Genomic DNA, 19,236 nt, shown 5'->3' with positions numbered 1-19,236 from the left:
GATACCCGTTTATCGTACATGCATCACAACCATTTTTAATCTTTATAATTTTTCTTTGTATTGGGGTTTCAATTGCCAATTATACAGTATGGAGTGCAATATTTACTTTTCGTCATCCTTTCAATGGTGGTTCCATTGCACACATCAGCTGCACAAGGTACTGTTGTGTGATAAGGAATTGATCTGGCACGCTCCCCCTTTCTTGTTTGGTTGTTTGTCCTGAAATTCTCTAATGCACACGGGGTAGTTTGGAAAGATTACGCTGCATGCGGGATGGAAGTGTACTACCAGACCAGTTTACATCACCCAGGCCGACACGATTTAAAGTAGCTACAGGACTGTAGCTCTCTGAGAAAATATTGGGCCAGATCAGATATTAGCTGCAATAATGTAGCCCTCTCCGATTTTTTATTTTGGAGGGGGGGGGGGGGAGATCCCGAAAACGTCAGAATAAAAAAAATCTGATAGGGCTACATTATTGCAGCTAATCACAAATCTTTGATCTGTCCCACACAATATTTTCTCGGAGAGTTACAGTTTTTCAGCTAGATTTAAAGGAGAAGTGGTCACTGAAATCATCGGCAGGCAAGCTTTTTGCCGTCTTTCTAAATTGATTTCTTCATCAATCGCTCAAGACCCGACTTACCACTGCTGTGTACATATAGGATCTTGGCAGTTAATGTTTCTTTTCATTATATATACGTTTAGTAAAAACAGTTAAAATCATTTTCACTGGAATATCGCTTAGTATTGTTGAGAAGTTGCTTTGTCTGAGAAAAGATTAGGAATTATAAACTTTGTAATGATCATGAATAATCTTTATTTTCGGCAGATAGAAGAACGACGAATTACTGTCCCTATACAGATGTCAAATATTGACAAGAGATAACAATTAAATCACTATTAAATAGACACGGCACTAACAATAAGATCTCGGTAGTCATGGCGGTTAAAGCACCTCTAATAACCCCTATTTGAATATTAAAATTCTCGCTGTGCGCTTGTGCAATATATCATGTGACAATGGAAAGATCACGGATTGGGTCATTCTAAGAATGATGCTACCCGGTAGTCGTCGAGCAACGTTATCAGGGGGTCGTTAATGTCTTAATACCATTCATAATCGTCACCAAATCTCTCACTGTTTTACATTTCACGCCACACTTTCTAAGAGTTGATAATGGTCCATTTCTACGGCACTCGAATTTACAATTAAATATTTACCCGCATGATCGCGTCCGCCGCCGCCGTTGGGACAAGATACATCACGTGCTCGCAGGTAGATACACGTGTTTTGAAGCAGACAGATCGTTACGGCGGAGTTGTTATTAAACGATTTATATTATTTGTCTTAATTTTATAGTACTCTGTGTGCAATAAGGCAGACATCTTTTATTGTTCATGTTAATCACAGGGACAAGGTTCTTAATTACCGATTTGAAATCAATTTAATGTACATTTACTTGTACTCAGTGGACATCGGTCATATTTGTCAGTGAGCAAATTTATTGTGCATGATTTAAAAAAAAGTTTCATTGGGAATATTTTACATTCGGTCCCAAGATTCTAGGTGCAACTAAGTTCGTATATGTAGCTTCTGCTAAAAATCAAATGATTTCAACCAAACCATTTTTATGTTTACGGATATACAATTTTTATCCTTACTATACAATACTATAACGAAATCGGCGACTAACGTTGATTACATGCCCTCTTCATGAGTATATTTCCTACAAGTGTGGTTTGAAATTTAGTCTTTTAATTATCAGCCGATGCATCATAAAAGCTAAAATGGCAGATTGTTTGAATAAAGTCACAAAAAATTCCCTCTATTCATACGAAAATGTTATTCTTAAGTTTTATCGATAATAGATTTATTTCATCTTTGCTAGCAGAGGGTTTACGATCCGCTCCGGATTTTTTAGAAAATAATGTTTGCAACTACTCAAAACAATCCTGGTTGGATTCCTGACCAACAGATCGGTAGACTAATGATATACTAGTAACTACTAAGCTAGGATTTTAGACACAAAATTAGCACGGTCAAGCACTTTATCCGCCAATAGTGGCGGATTTACGGGGGGTGCAGCCGCGCCCCCTAACATTTTCAAATTTAAGGTAAATCGTGGTCTCTTGTTCAGAAAAATGCAATCGATGAAAGAAGCAATAATTCCTTCCACTCTCGGAGAAATAAATGACAAAATATTTTGATTTATTGAATCACTTTTATTGAGAGAACTTACATTTTCCCCAAAACCCCTCAATTTGCGTTATTTTATTAATTTCACCTTATCAAAAATGACAGAAAATAGTAAAAATTACTATATAGCTAAAAGACATATTTCAAGTTCTGTAAAATTCGGGGGCTTCGCCCCCTAGGCCCCCACCAGGACTTTGCCCTGGACCCACTGGGGGCCTCAAGGTGGCCCCCTGACTCCCAGCCTCATAAAGTTGCGCCACCCTTACCGCCATTTCTGCATCCGCCCCTGGCCAGGTTGTGATGAACTATTCTAAATAGTAAAGTATTTACATCTAAATGATTTACATGTATCAATATTCATGTTCATCCTCGAAAATTCAAGCGCATTTGGAAACGATTTTGTCGAGATGCGGTTATTTTGATCACAAGATACTAAGTTAATGAATAAAGATAACGCTCTTTCTACAGTGCTGTGTTTACATCTGGAGAGTACCCTTCAAAATGATCAGAAAGCTTTATTTGTCCTCTATTTAAATCTGAAGATCCAAATAAGCCAGCAAATTACAGAGACATAGCTATTAACAATAGTATTGGAAAATTGTTTAACTTAATAAAGTACCGCATACTTGACAACTTCTTGGTGGAGAATATCATTCATAAATCACAGATCTATAGGTTTCTCTAAGAAATCTCGCACTTCAGATCATATTTTTGTTTTGTAAGTTTTTTGAATGTTATAGAAGAAAGTATCTGTGTAGAAAATATTGTCACAAACCTAACTTTTTCAAAATTTCAGAGTTAATGTCAACTTCAGACCCTAATGTATACTTATCAAATTATGTAGTTTTATATCTAAAATATATGACCAATTCTGCCCTCCTTAACTCATTTTATGTATCTAAAACAACTCCCTGCTTTTTTCACGTGTACCTTGCATATAATATATTCTATTTGTAAATATTGTATATATTGTACCTCATGTACCATAATATGGTGTGAGTGAATAAAGTAAACTGAAATGTTTGATTAACAAATATTTAAAGGCTGGTAATAAGACATTTTATGCCTGCTTTGTTGATTTTCGCAAGGCATTTGATAGTCATTCAAGTTGGCATTATGTATAAACTACAATCGTATGATATCAGTGGGTGTTTTTACAGAATTTTTAAAATCTATGTATAAAAATGATAGATTGTGTGTGAAAGTAAATGATAAAATGACTGGTTTTTTCACATCTAGGGTTGGAGTTAGACAAGGTGATGTCTTTAGCCCATCTTTATTTAAACTCTTTATAAATGACCTCCCAAGTATTCTAGATGACAGTTCTGTTCCTGTTACTCTAGATAATGAAAATATTTCATGTCTTCTGTATGTAGATGAACTTGTTTAACTATCCGATACCAAAAACAGATCTCCAACATAAACTAAATATCCTTCATGATTACTGTAGTGAATGGTGTCTAGAGACTAGAAGTAAACATTCAAAATCACAAGTAATAATTTTCAACAACTCAGGTAGACTACTGAAAGAAAAATTTTGCCATGGTAATGATATTATAGAATGTGTAAAACAATACAAATATCTGGGTTTAACTCTTGAAAACAACGGAAAGTTTATTGAAGCAAAGAAACAGTTATATCAAAAAAGCTTAAAGGCATTCTTAAAATTTTACTGGGATGTAAAAACTGCTAATCCCTCTATAAAACCTTTTTTACATATATTTGATCACTGTATTAAACCCATAGTGTTGTATGATTGTGAGAACCGGAGCATTATTAATGTTACTCCAAAAAGAAACCTTCCACTTTTTGATATTTAAGGAGTGGGATATGGAAAAGCTAAATATAAAATTCTGTGATTATAGGGGTGTCTAAAATTTGTACAAATATAGGAATCTATTCTGAACTGGGAAGGTATCCATTATATATTGATATGCTAAAGCAAACATTTATATACTGGTATAGATTAGAACATTCAACTTCTAACATATTACAGGCTGCTTTCAACGAGTGCAGGTCTAACACCATTAACAGTGACTGGTATTCTAGTATATTATTCTACAGTGAAAAACTAAATATCAATTTGTCCCACTGCAAAAAATTAAGTTAAAACAAATTTAAATTGTACATAAAAAAGCAACTGCGTAACAGTTTCTCAAACTTTTGGGAAAATATCCGTACCAGTTATATGCAAGGATTTGGAAAATTAAGTACATACTTTCAGTACAAAAGGTTGTTCAATTTTGAAAAATACCTGAATTTAAAAACTCGAGACAATCGGATAATTCTCACTAAATTCAGAATTAGTAATCATTTTCTACGGATAGAAACAGGCAGATATGAAAGAAAAATTAATAACTGGTAAATATGAAATTCTTCCTAGATGTGAAAGAGTCTGTCAACACTGTATCTCAAGTTCAACAGAGGATGAATTACATTTTCTACTCGAATGTCCACTATATAATAATTCTAGAGCAAAATGTAAAACCTTTCCAAACCTAGTGCTGCTTAACAATGCTGAATATCTGTTTACATGGATTATGTCAAACGAAGATCCCGAGTTTGCTGTTTTATCATGCCAATATTTAATTGCAAATTTCAATACAAGAAAACAATATACAATAACATGTACAACATAGTTATGTGCATGTATAACATGCAAGTGGATTACTGTAACATAGTTACTATGCTTGTACTACAATACATGAATATATGGGGGTTTTGTGTATTTTATGCATTGAAAGATTTGATGGCTAACTCTCTGTTCATCATACAGTCTTTATTTTCCTTTGTCGTACGTTTCCGTGATTTTGGACTTTGACAATGTGCATCCTAATGCGCCCCTGTGGTTGATTGAATGAATATTCCATTCTATTCTATTCTACAGTGTATGGTAAGTTTTAGGGTCTGTTCCAATATTGTATGAACAGCTAGAAAACATACCGTACATATTTGTATATGTAGAAATTACTTTAATTTTCCTCTTAATTTAATTTTCAAGATTTAAAGATGTTTTTATTAATTCATATCGAATTTTCCATAATCAAAAGTGTTAGATTACCGAAGAGTGCTCTTATAATTATGGCGCGGTTTTGATGCCAAAGGCGTGCGGCATTTCCGGAAACGGATGTTTTATTCCCAGTAATAATGCACCGCGTTACGGGGTTTGTCGTCTGCTGAAAGCTTGTGCGCGGTGCTTCCTTTTTACGTCTACAATTAACCAAAAAGACAACACGGCGTATCCATCACACAGTAAAGGAATGCTGCCGGGACTAATTAGAGACCTATTCCGATCAGCAAACATCTGCTCAAAGCGACAAATTACCGCATACTGATGGCAAACATCAAAGACTCTGTCTCAGAACGTCAAAAAAGAGCTTTCTTTGTCATTTTCCATCACGGCCATTATTCCAGTATTTCAGACAATATTTCCGGTTTGATTTTGCGATGTTCATCATTAAGTCAACAGCAAATATTGTCATGCAAAATGCTTTCTCTTCCATAGAAAAAATCGCCCCTCTTCTCTCTCTCTCTCTTTCTCTCTTTCTCAATTACCGGGCTTAATTATAAGCACATTGTTCTCCATATTTCAATTTCAGCAAACACAGTACCAGTAAATATCACAGTGACATTTGTGGCCAAAACAATGGCATGTAATGAAACAAAATATTAAAATAATGAGATTCTATTCACTTCTGCTCATGTGTGGATAATGGTCGCTATGACAAGAGAAATTCGTGTTATTTGCTATCTAGAAATCACATAGCTATTCCCCTCTATTAGGCAGCTGCTGCGTCCGCTGTGGTTTTATTACTAACCCTACCCTATTTACTGTGCTTTGCCTATTTACTTAGATTGATACAATAACATAATTTGCGGATTGTTCATTTGTATGTTATGCCGTGCCGTCGTGTAGCGCGACAAATCATTACATTTAGCTGGAAATTGATAAATATATGTAAATATCAAATCTGATAAAGCCTGCATGAAAATTTTTTTTTTCAAACTTTGCCGTGGGGACGTGGGAATTTTCTTTGACTCCAGTTACTGCAATATGATAATTTAAAGTGGAGAATTAAACGACCAATTGCAGTTGGTTATCGCCGCCGCTATTCCAAAGCCTTTCAGACGGATTTATTGATGTATTGTAAAGTTCAGCGATATGGTTATTGATATACAAACTGGACTATTGCCACATTTAAAATTGAAGCTCTTCGTTCCTTGGGGTTCCATTCAGATCAAACTGGCTCGGTTACTTCGACATATTCTATCGTAGTTTCCAACCCTTTGCAACATGGCAGATCTTTTGTTAGTTTCTTGTCTATATCATAGTTGGATGTCATAATGGGGTAATTTATGTCTGTAGTCGAGTTAACCCCTCCCTTCTATCATCTATATACCCCCTGATACAGACATTCATTCCTTTTGAAAATAGTTTTATTTCCTTTCTAACTCCTAGTTTTATTGGCTGAGCAACACATGCTCTATTTCTTAATAATACAACTTACTAATTAAAGTATTGCAACATTATTAACCTTGACGTTTTTTTTATTATAAAAGGCGAAGATAACGAACAGTGATCAATCTCATAACTCCTATAAGCAACACAAAATCGAGAGTTCGCCAAACATGGACCCCTGGATATATCGGAGGTGGTAACAGGTGCCTAGGGGGAGTACGCATCCCCCGTCGACTGGTCACACCCGCCGTGAGCTTTATAATTTGATCAGGTAAACGGAGTTATCCATAGTAAAAATCAGTGTGCCAAAACGGCCTAAATAAATTCATACTAAAACACACATTTTATAAAATGATAAATCAAATCAAAAGGAATTAAAAATTTGACAATAAAGAATGTTGTTTGGTTTATTGCATTAGATTATGTTAAAACCCAACAGTATGTATAATTAGATAGATATATTAATTTCATACCTATTTTCCTAAAAGTCAAATTAACATGATCAGCTTAGGTAGCTGCAGAACTGTAGCTCTCTCGCAAAAAGACTGGGATAGGCCAGAGAGCTACAGATTTAACCGTTTAATTAAAGACGAACGGTTTAAAGCACATTTTTTTCTGCGCACGATTTTATGTCATGTTTCATTTCATTTCTGGTTTGTTTTTTAAAAATATATTTGATAAACGATGTAGAAGAAGCTTAATGCAAGATTTATTGATTCGCTGTAATATTTAGAACGTAGAAACTTTACGTTGGATTCGTTACAAAAACAGGGAAGGAAACTCTATCAATGTTTTCAAAGTTTCCGTCCTGCGATCTGGAAGACTTTCTTGCCGGAAATCAATCAGAATGACGTCACAATCAAGGTCCTCACTTTCAAAACACCGTTCAGTGTGTTTCAATGTTATTCAATATTACATTATGTTATGTTATAACATTTCTTCAAAAGTTTATTTATTTACTTGTTAAATTTTTTCTTTCATTTTTCTTTACTTTTTCATTTTCATCTTTGTCATGCAACAAGGGCAAATATACATTTATTATTCAAAGTTAATATCAAGGAAACGGATTAATACATATAACTTGCTACAACTTGTTTCCGAATCCTGTGTGCATACTACTTATTGTATATACATGTTGAATTATTCAAATGAAATAAAGGTTAAACTAATATTATATTTCACATATTTTTGGCGGAATGTAGGGAGAAGCTTAATAGTTTTGTCATTTCTAAAAAAAAAAATTCAATTCAAAGATATTTAAATTTTTAAAAATCCCTAGTATTTTTATATTGAACTTTTGATATGTATTTTTTTTAATTCAATAATTATGGAGTAAATAATGTCTTGGTTGATGGAAGCTTGGGTAATGTGGCGAAAAATACTTATGCTTTCATTTTTTTTTTTCTTGCAGAGTTTCTTATATCTAAACATTTAAAAAAAAAACACACCAAAAAACAGTCAAATCATCAGGATGACAATCATATTTGTAAACACTATTTGAGAGGAAAAATTAAAGTGTAAATCTTAATAAAAAAATAATCTTGAAAACGAAAACGACCAATAATTGAAACACTTCAGCAGACATCATTATGTCAAAACAGGGGATAATTTAAACAAATTATTAGCCAAAACTTTGTATATTTTAAACTGGTGACAATATTTTCAATGACATGAGATTACAGATAATTCTATACCGAAGTGCGAGGATCGGGGCGATAATTTGTATTGTACGAGTCGGTTACCGCGGTGAGACTCGCTGATCTCATCGCACCGCCCTGGTCATTGGGAGTTCACCAGCTCCTCGCCTTACATCTTGTTTATTTTCCCAGGACTGAAAAAATCAACAAAACTTTCGTGTATCAAATTTCCTTTATTAGTTCACAACAGCAGGGTCTTTGGCACAGCATGAGTATGTGGTTGGTTTGTCATTAATCGGACAGTGTTATACCAGTCAAACAATTGATGTCGTTTTTGTGGTTTTAAAAAAACCATGGAGAGAATTAAAAGTAGAGATTCTTTATATTTAAATAACAAGACTTCTCAAAATTAGTGACGATTACAGACCATTGCATGAAAATTCTACATTGTAGATTGTTGGATAGTACAGTTTACCAGACCCCTGGTGATAATAAGTCACCAACAGTTTATGACAATTCATACCCATTTTTATCTACTCGGTGGGTCTTGTAGCATGGCCCCATGATTCCAGAAGTGTTTCTGCTCTCTAACTTATGTATTACAATTTCTCTATAACTTATGTATCACAATTTACGTTGATGAACACGATGAAAAAGATTACCTTCTTGAAAAGTATATTTTGTGCTAGTAAATCGAACACACTCCTTGGCCACGATATACAAGGAAGCACAAGAGCGAATGTGAAAACTACCAGATCAGGTCGGCATTACGATCTTAAAGGGACTAATTCACGATTTTTGATAAAAATATGTTTAATTTTTGATGTTAAACATTACAAATATAACTCAGTTAATGTTGACAACCAAAATTTTGACCTTTAGAATGCAAGCAATATTTTAGCCTTAAATCTGTGTTATGTAAACGAAGACTCGTGTCTTTATATGTAAACAAACAAACAAGTGAAATATTGATTTTGTAATATAATGCATCTTAATTTTGCATAGTCACATATTTAACTTTTAGATGACACATTTTACCCCAAAAATGCATGAAATGTGAAAGATATATATTAAACTTAGATCGATATCCATTTCTTTTGAAAATTTCGTAAACAATAGCATACCGCAATCTTTGTTTACAAAACAAATAATAAACTCTCTAAAATGAGCTTCTGGGATAATGTATAACCTTAATTTTCAGGTGAAATCTTTCAAACACATTAGACAGTAGATTTTGATCATTAAAAGTGATAAACAAATTTTGGGGGGAAATCGTGAATCAGCCCAAGATGGAAAAAATAGTGTCAGTATTGATCAGCGTTATTCATTGAAACACCTCATGGAAGAACATTTGAATTTTTAACAAATACTCTGCATGTTCTTGTATAATATCTCATTTTGCTTTCCTAATATGTGGGAAAATATAACTCTGCAAGAATTGCATGTTGACGTCATTAAAATTCAAAGATAAGGATTCTCGATAAAAAGAAATGTAGAAGAGGATATTAAGTTTCCTTTGGAACATGATTTGTCTTGCGAATTGATTTTAATTGTTATATATGTATATGAACAAGCATATCAACTCTGTATTTTTCTGATATATTGCCATAATTGTCAGGTTTTAATTAAAAGTGTACCTATTTAATATAATTAAATTTACACTCAAAATTCAAATACCCAGCAATCCCCAATTCAATGATTGTCCAAACAAAGTAGAAATGTATTGTTTATAGATTTGAATATGCCAATATGATACCCCCAAAAAACTTAGACGTTGAAGTTATCAATTATCACATTTTTGCATTATTCATATAAAGATTGTATCAAAAACGTGTGTGAATCGCAGATACAATATCTTATCACTATTTTTTCTTTCTTTCTTTTTTTGTACTCAGATTTACCGTTAACATTGAAAGCAAAGATACTCAGTAAAAATTTTGCTTTTATTATTCCCCTCAGATTTTTTGTAGAATTGATGATAGTGACGTCACCCTTTACGAGCGACACAGTGACTCTTACGTTACGAAATAATGACAAAGTTTTAAGTAGGGACGTTACGATAAACCCGACCATAATTACACACCCTCACAGTAGGTGGTCATCGTGGTTATACCATCGACATAAAATCTGTTACATCGTCCACTGATGACAGTAAAACTATAGACTACTTGCATTTTAAAATAAGGGCTACCATGCTATAATATTTTTATAGTAGGCCTACAATAATTTTTTCTTGCATTCATCTATTAATTCACTTTTTGCTTTTTGGTACTGCAAAAGGAAAGCACTTTGCCTAAATATTAAATCTGCTATATATATATATATATATATATATATATATATATATATATATATATATATATATATATGTGTGTGTGTGTGTGTGTGTATAGTAACGAAATCTGGATTGCTTCGTCACTGTATTCCTAAATATCGTTGTACCAACCACCAAAAAGAGTTACCATTTTATGTATATGATCGCCGCAATAAATGTTATAAACTTTATATAAAATATTATATATTCTTATACCTATAACTATCAAATGAAGGTATTATCTAAAAGTGGACCATCAATTGGTCATCTTTCGTCATATTTATTGCGGTCAACAAACGTAACCATTTCTACCTTGACAATTTATTAGAAAATAACAGCGGCTCATGATTTTGTAATTACCTAATTACCCCATACCCTCGGTTTCGTTAGGGATATTTCAAATTAACCAGTTAAAACTCTTTTATGAAAATCGTTATAGAGTATTGCCGATTTTGACTAAATGTACTAAGGGTTGTTGTTTGGTTTTTTTTTATAACAAAGAAGAAATTCCTTGTACATGTTCGAGAAAGTCGTATTTTATGATAATTTACAATTGCTCGCATTGAAATAAACGAACTTCATTATTTTATGTGAACTATATTGCCCGAAAACGAAGGAAATCTTAATGACGCACACTTAATTTAGCATGATCGAAAACAAAGTAAAACTCTTCATGATGATCGATCGATCCGAAAGGAGTTAATGTTCTGTTTTGCAAAATCTAACGGTTTATTAATTAAATATAAATAATTATGAGAATACTTCAGAGTGGCATTTCATTAGCGCCCTGCCACGTGTACGCATTAGATCCGCAGTTAAACCCCAATATCCATTTCCTATCTCCAGATCAGTGCGGGTAGCCGTCGTGTGGTCTGGACTCGTAAAACACGATCCTATTTCCAGAACTAACTCCGATCAGGGCCGTTGTTGGCATGATTTGTTTCTCAATTCAATAGTTAATTCCTCTTTTTCTGCTGTTTCCCGCTGTCATTTAATGTCATTTGTGGGTATAAATTTATCCTTTCTAGTCGCTGTAGCGAAAATGAACGGAACTTAGATGACAAATTTGTTATGGAACTGGAAATCAAATGAAGTGATATTTCCGCAGAGCGACAGTAAATAAGATTCTTTATTTGTAATATTACAAGCTGTATGTTTCTTGTTTTTGACAATTACCAGGAAATTTATGTTTATTATGCATGTATATTCCCTCGATTCATATTAAATTACAGTAAACCAGAGAATGGATTTTAAATATTTAATTCAAAACACCAGACAGTTTCCCTTTTTTCATAAGCATTACTTTCTTATATTAATCTCTCAAATCTCACAAGTTCATTACAAAAATCCAAGTTTTTAATTGTTTATTTTCCCTCAAATTGTTAAACAAATTGAATCCAAATTTTCACCTGACAGAACCTACATATCAATTACAGTGGAACGGTGAGATTGCCATCAGAAATAGCAAGACAACATATAATAACTCCACATGTCCTGTGTACGCCAGAGCATATCCCGGAGAGAAGCTTAGAACGACATGTGTATCACGAAGACAGGAGACGTTTTTCTGTCGTTTTTCTCCGACCGTGCGGGTATGAGACAAGGCGCGTCACTCTCTCCTCACCTTTTGCTGTTGTCTGTGCTCATGTTTACAAGTATCAATTAAGATGTTTTCTCGCAGTAGAACGTACCGTGTGTGACCACAATTAGTTGGTCAATTGCGAATCAATTTGACACGGCCTAGTCTATTTCACACTGTGCATCCACAATGGTCAAATTCCTTGTCTTCCATTATGTTGGGCGGTTAAGTGGCTTGAAGATTTCCACTCGGTCGATCGTGCCTCGGGCCCCGGGTACAGCTCAGCTGGACTGGGTAAATATTATCATTATGATCCTCGTCTTCATGTTGGGACTTCATCGAATCCATGGTCTTTGTTTCGGATTTCTATTCAGGTGTTACATTACAGAGAGATTTTCTCAGACTTTTCAATGTGGACAGGGGAAACGTTGGTCTTATGCTCCTAGCTAAAGACGAGTATGGCAACAATTTTAATGATTTATGATTCATTCGAACATTTTAAAATAGAATTGTAAGAAATATAATGGGAAGCATACTTTTGCTGAAAACGCATGTGCTCTCTATCCAACATTCTAAAATTCGAACTTTAAATTCAACCGGGAAGATTGGAATAGTGCATGATAAATTATAAATTGAATGCTGTGCCAAATTGGACGTCACATTAAAGAAAAGCATTAAAAGAGCAGAAATTAACGAGTCTTAGAAAGTACATAGAAAATACCAGAAATGATAGAGCGGATTCACAGACGCTAACACTCATGTCCATACGTCCACAGGCGATTTATCAAGCTAACGTTGCTGTTTCATCTGAACATTTGTTGGCAAAATTTTGTAATGGCGTGCATCATCGCTTTTAATTTGATTATTTTTGTCTTGTAACAAACTTGATATTTTTGTATCTTGTTTAGTTTACACATCTGTGTTCTTGATTCTGACAATTTCCACGTGCATCCCCTTCCGCCTGGGTGGCGAGTTTATACACAAAAACCAAAAGCGTAAACATTTACCGTAAGTATCCGGATAGCTGACCCAGCCAGATTTCTCCAAACACTCTAACATTTCCTTCGCTCTACGAAAATTCCGTTGTCTTTCTGTGTACATTGACTTCCCCTCTTTATAGTAAATTAACAATTTAATCGAAATGAAAATTGGTTTCCGTGAATCATTATTGAGATACCGCTGAAGGTTAATATGGCGGAATTGAACAATGTGTGATAGAAGCCAATATTTACTTTGTTTACTCTATCAGGTATATTCCCACAGCATTAACCGAACATGAAAACCACGGCACATTTGTTTCATGTCTACCAAGTGGCATATTCCTCCCATGACGCGAGAAGAGTTTTCTAGCGACAAATGGTTCCACCTGAAGACACAGGTGCCCGCCAAAACTCTCGTGAAGAGACGAGAAACAGCCTCGCTAAAAATAGGAAACAATTGGGTAAATATTACGCACACTAGTAATTGCAATTTACTTCACGAACAATATTCATTTCAAAGATCAAAACATTTTCTAAATATGTGGGCAATATGTAGTCCATCACGGGTAAATTGCAAAATCGAAAATTGAAAATTTACCTACCTCGATGTTCCAAAAGTGCAGTCAGGTCCCGTATATTGTATATTAATTACACAATCTAGTCAACACATATTCTTTCATAAACCTTTCTAAATCTATAATTGTACATTGTGTATCTCAGACAAGTTCTAATTTAAGAAATTCAAAGCATCGACCCAAGAGTAAATTACATTGTAATGAAAAACTCCAGTATTTTTCTTTTGCAAGTCAATTTTATTTTATTGTTTTTCGTTTTGTTGTTTATTCTAACCGTCCTTTTTAGGGGCATCTCCATCTTCATATTGTGAAATCTTACGGACACCTATGTGTAACTAAAATGTGTGGTACCATTTGCTACTGTTGTACGTGACAGAAATATCAATGGAACAAAAGTAACTGCCCTCTGGAGAAAGTTTACACATCTTTGACATCAAGCTTTTCTCAAGATTATCAATATTCAGCCAGCAAATAATTAAATGTAGAAATGATTTGTTGTATATTATTTATTACTCATGGGGCACCGTTCTGTACAGCCTATGGCAGTAGGAAAATATTTCTCTTTACTTCATTTCCCTTCTGTTTACAACATAATTTGGATTTCCAGAAGTTGACAAGAAAATTGAACAGGTTCCCGTGTTTATTTGTGTTTCCAGAAACTCGGAGCACGCGATCGCGGAAAATAATTACATTTTAAAAACACACGAACCAAGATGAAACTCTTCGCTACCGAAACACAATTCTAATTGAACTTGACGGACGTATCATCAAAGCCAAAAGTTGGTCTGATGCTAGTCAAACATCAAACAACGCTCTCCGTGTGTCATCGCCGCTCGTCAGGTCCTCGCCATTTTTCGGTGATGTATAAACTGGGTCCGCGTGTTTCCTGTTACCGGGCTCTCGACTGTGATGGCAGCGTAGGTGGGGAAGGCTATGTCAGGGCCTCAGGTTCTAGACCATGCTGAATATCCACAAACTTTTTAAAAAATGATTTATACAACCAAAATCTTATTTGTATATTACTAGAATTATTCATACTTCTGCCGACTGATATTCACAAAAATTAAATATTCTGTTGTTGAGAAAGTATTTTTTTGAAAATTTGTTTTCTGTGGTAACTATTCGAAAATAAAACAAAAGATAATTTATTACAAAAACGAAAAAGTTCATTTACAATGCTGATATGACACCAAGGTCAAAAACTGATTTAAGGTCGATCGATCCTCATGTGACTTATCAATAATAATGGTTAAAAGTGCAAAATCTGTATTAATTTCCATTCAATATAGTTAAATTTAAACAATAACCATAGAAAATGTGTATGTTGCCACATTTTTAAAGATGTCAGACATAAAAAAAACGGAAGTATATGTTAACATCATAAAATCACACATTTTCGTTGTACAGAATAATTAAAATAGATAAAATCTTTTTGAAATGACAAATTTTAAATGTCAACAGTTTAAGAAAACTGTTAATTCATAAATATGTATAAATTAATTGTGGACATTGGGGAAATCATGCATACTAGACATGCAGTAGAAGAAATAGCAGCATAGGAGTTATTGCCCTTGACAACATTTTTTTAATTATAAAGAATTGATTATCAATAGAAAATATACACTTTTTCAATATCAATAGTTTACCAAATTTTTTATTTTATGTAGTAAATAAAATTCCTCTGAAGATATATTTCTTTCAGGCGCAAAGTTTAATTTGATAAAGATTTTGCAAAAACCTATGACATCACACGAGGATCGATTAACCTTAAAAAAACAAAACCAAAACTTTCTTACCCCCCCCCCCCCATTTACCTGTTGGAGATGGAGTTGAAACATGGAACAACACGAATAGGAATAGATTTAGTTAATGGAATTCACTTTGTGGTTCTGCTAAATTATTTAATTATTCTAAATTATTTTTGAAGTATATACATGTATAAAAGAATCACGACACTATTTCAAGTAATCTTATTAATGATCATTTAAAATTAAAGCGGAAGTCCAGTGAAAGTAAGTAAAAACCAGATAAACCCTTACGAATGTTTTAAACTGATAGATGGGGATGTATAATTATATCAAAGTATTGAAAACGACTGTCCTGTGATATATCGGAAGGATAACACTGTTGATGGATTGTGATTTTGATGAACTTGTGAACGAAATTCACTGCTTCAAAGATTATAAAGATTTTTAATTCATTAACGATGCCTGAATGCATCTTTATTAGTTTTGTTTGTATTGACTTTAGATCCTGAACTAAATTCTGAAAATGCCCTTTAGTATACAATATATAATACAATATTGTATCGTAAAAATGTTTTATATGTATATCGATGGCCCAAAGACTATCCATTAAAACAAAACAATTTGGAAGTGAAATAAGTTATTTTATTCTTGAGTATAGTATGTCATTTTCGGATTTATTTGTACAAAATAGGTAGCTTGCTAACTATTGGTTCTTATGAATGATACTGTTTTGAATATCAAAGAAATGTGAATCATGGTTGGTCGAATGTACATTATGAAATTTTAGGGATCGGCATTTACTTTATTAATCCGGGAATAGTCAAACAAAGTCTTCTTTCTCTTTCAGTACTACACAAGGAAGATAAAATAATCATATGATAATGTCAAACCTAGCTAGGAATGAAGATTTCATATATGATTGCATATTTACCTTGACATTATATTGATTATCCTGCAGGTGTGTACTAATACGAAAGTAAATAATATTTTGAAAGCTTCTGTTAAACAGGTGTTTTGTTTGTAAGGCTGTAGGTGTTGGGTTCATTGAGTTTAACAGTGGTGCAAATTATACACAAACATGTACACTAGCTCGACGAAATTAAGTTTCCATGTAAATAATTGTTTACCCAATCAACTCGTTGAGTCTTTTAATTCAAATTTCATTAAATTAACACAATCAATCCAAGTAAATACTTATGTGATTTTGCTTGATCTTGAAATTTGATGTAGCCAACTTCAACAGAAATATATCGATTGAAAAGAAATTATTTAATGAACTATCCGACGTGGAAATCCAGAGTGTTGAAATTCGACTTTCAGCCTTCCGTCCAGTACTCTTTGAGATATATACATGTATGTACAAAATTTCCAAAATTATATTTTTAAAAGTCTGCCTTTTTCGGATATTAGTGGTGCTCGATATTGTTATTTGAAGAATAAAAAAATCGCTTTGTATAAAATGCTTTTCCTTGACCAATGAGTATACTTCTGTAAATCAGGATATAGATACAATGCATTAATACTGACTCCTCTTCTACAGTTCTTGGGTTTTATTGTATGATATATCGAAGTGTTTTCATAGAATATCATGTAATTGTAGAAAAATGATTTCATCATATACTAGATCTCGGTAAATGGCTATTGATTCTCATAAACGAAAATCTGTTTTTCATTATATAAAATCACTTTTTTGTTAAGATGAAAATAAATAAACAAATAAAAATTTAAAACCCTGTGTCTGTTCTTTGTTCTTTTCTAGAAAATGCCTGTTTTCATTAAAACTGTCGAAAATTAGAAAAGTAGGTTGTTTTTATCATCATCGTCATCACCATCATCATCAAAACTATTTATAACAAAAGAAAACATAAAACACTGTACAAACAGACTTGCATATGTTGAATCTATTATGTGTATGTCTGTTGTCCAGTCAACTTATCCTATTTTCAGTTTATATTTTTTGTTAAAATAAATAAATAGTGCTACTTACTGATAATCCCCGAATTTATAAACTGTTAAGGACAACCTCTTAAGCATTGTTAATTTATTTTTTGATTATCATTAATATCATATTGTTTTCTTTCTTGTCATAATTGAAAATAATCTGAAATGTGATGAATTCAAGTAAGAAATTATGGAGTATGGATTCCCTTGTTTTGAAATTCACTTATCTAGATTTTCAAAAACATTTTCATTTTCATTATCTAGGCACGATATATTCTGAAATGCCTGAGTATATTTCTCTACTGATTTCGTATATCAGTATTTTTTTTACTACACTATAGATCTATACCTATTTCTGATGGGTTTTTTTTTTTTACTACACTATAGATCTATACCTATTTCTGATGGGTTTTTTTTACTACACTATAGATCTATACCTATTTCTGATGGGTTTTTTTTTTTACTACACTATAGATCTATACCTATTTCTGATGGGTTTTTTTTTACTACACTATAGATCTATACCTATTTCTGATGATTAGTTACATAAAAAGAGGATGTTTGTTATTTCTGTGAAATCCTCGCATCTTGTTAGGAAGGAAATCCCCCCTTTCTTTTACATCTACGAAGCCATTTGGAACCACATGGTTTAAAATATTTTTTATAATTTCCTGAATGAAATTGCTTTCATTTACGAAATTTACCCTCGTTTGTTAAAATGGCATGTGTATGCCCTGGCGATTGTTTATATATATTTTTTGATTTGATTACTTTCCCAAGTGGGGAATCTCCGTTTCGTTAAAACATACAGCACGTGTGAGGGTCGTTACAACATAAGGGATTCAATAAAACCAAACAACGTATTGAAATCAACCCATTGTTTATCCTTCTCAATTCCCATTTCGCGGGAAAGTCGATATTCTCTCTCTCTCTCTCTCTCTCTCTCTCTCTCTCTCTCTCTCTCTCTCTCTCTCTCTCTCTCAAGACATTCCGGTGCAACATACATTAAATCACGAAAATACAGGTGTTTCTTCTTTATACATATGCGATATTGAATTAGACGTCTTGCTCTTAATCAAACTTGGAAAAGCATTTCATATCACGTAAATCATAACTATACAACTAATATTACAGAGTATGTGAAGAAAAAAATCCTTTGAATATAATCATTGCAAAATATTTCAACCTCTTTAACACTTGAAATATGTTCCTGACATGATTTTTTTTGGGGGGGGGACTCTGGAAAAAAAATATTTACTAAATTTTACATGACATTGTATCTTAAGTCATTATAGAGGGGACAGAGTATGGTGGATAGCTTTTAAGAATTTATACTTAATTTTCTTAACGTGACAACATTGTCAGAATTAAAAATAGATTTTGTTGTTAATACATTTGGTGGCGACCTTTTTCTCAATTTATACATTGATTTCTAATTGTAGCAAATATACTGCATTTAAATTCATCACCAATTTTATTGCCATTACACAAGGTACATTTTTTTGGGGGGGGGGGGGGGATCTTTCTATGCCGGACCATCTGGCTAAAGTCAAAAGTAAAACTTATTTTACTCGATCAATTCAAGCAAAAGTGGAATTCTGACATAAAACTCTTATCAAAAACTATAAATTATAGAATGTACAAGGATGAATTCAAATTTGAAAAATATCTGGACATCCTACCCAGAAAAGATGCTATAACCTTGTGTAAATTTCGAACCTGTAATCATCACTTACCTATTGAAAGTGGACGCTGGCGAAACGAGTCCCGAGAAACAAGACGTTGTAATAAATGGGATTTAAA

The 19,236-nt window shown here is 33.2% G+C and overlaps 2 long non-coding RNA genes across 2 annotated transcripts; one reads left to right on the top strand and one right to left on the bottom strand.

Moving 5' to 3' along the window:
- Window positions 1-11,959: 11,959 nt before the first annotated feature.
- On the bottom strand, window positions 11,960-13,455 carry LOC125651513 (uncharacterized). The gene is made up of 2 exons (XR_007361271.2): window positions 13,197-13,455; window positions 11,960-12,635 (listed from the first exon to the last, which is right to left on the bottom strand). It is a non-coding gene; the product is annotated as an uncharacterized LOC125651513 (long non-coding RNA).
- LOC130054747 (uncharacterized) lies at window positions 13,019-14,125 on the top strand. Its single transcript, XR_008803057.1, has 3 exons — window positions 13,019-13,197; window positions 13,439-13,630; window positions 14,031-14,125. It is a non-coding gene; the product is annotated as an uncharacterized LOC130054747 (long non-coding RNA).
- The last annotated feature ends 5,111 nt before the right edge of the window (window positions 14,126-19,236 follow it).

Source organism: Ostrea edulis, chromosome 5 (genome assembly GCF_947568905.1).
Source record: "Ostrea edulis chromosome 5, xbOstEdul1.1, whole genome shotgun sequence".
NCBI classification, from domain to species: domain Eukaryota; kingdom Metazoa; phylum Mollusca; class Bivalvia; order Ostreida; family Ostreidae; genus Ostrea; species Ostrea edulis.
Note: the sequence above shows the minus strand (reverse complement) of the source record. Positions and strands in the feature narration are given on the sequence as shown.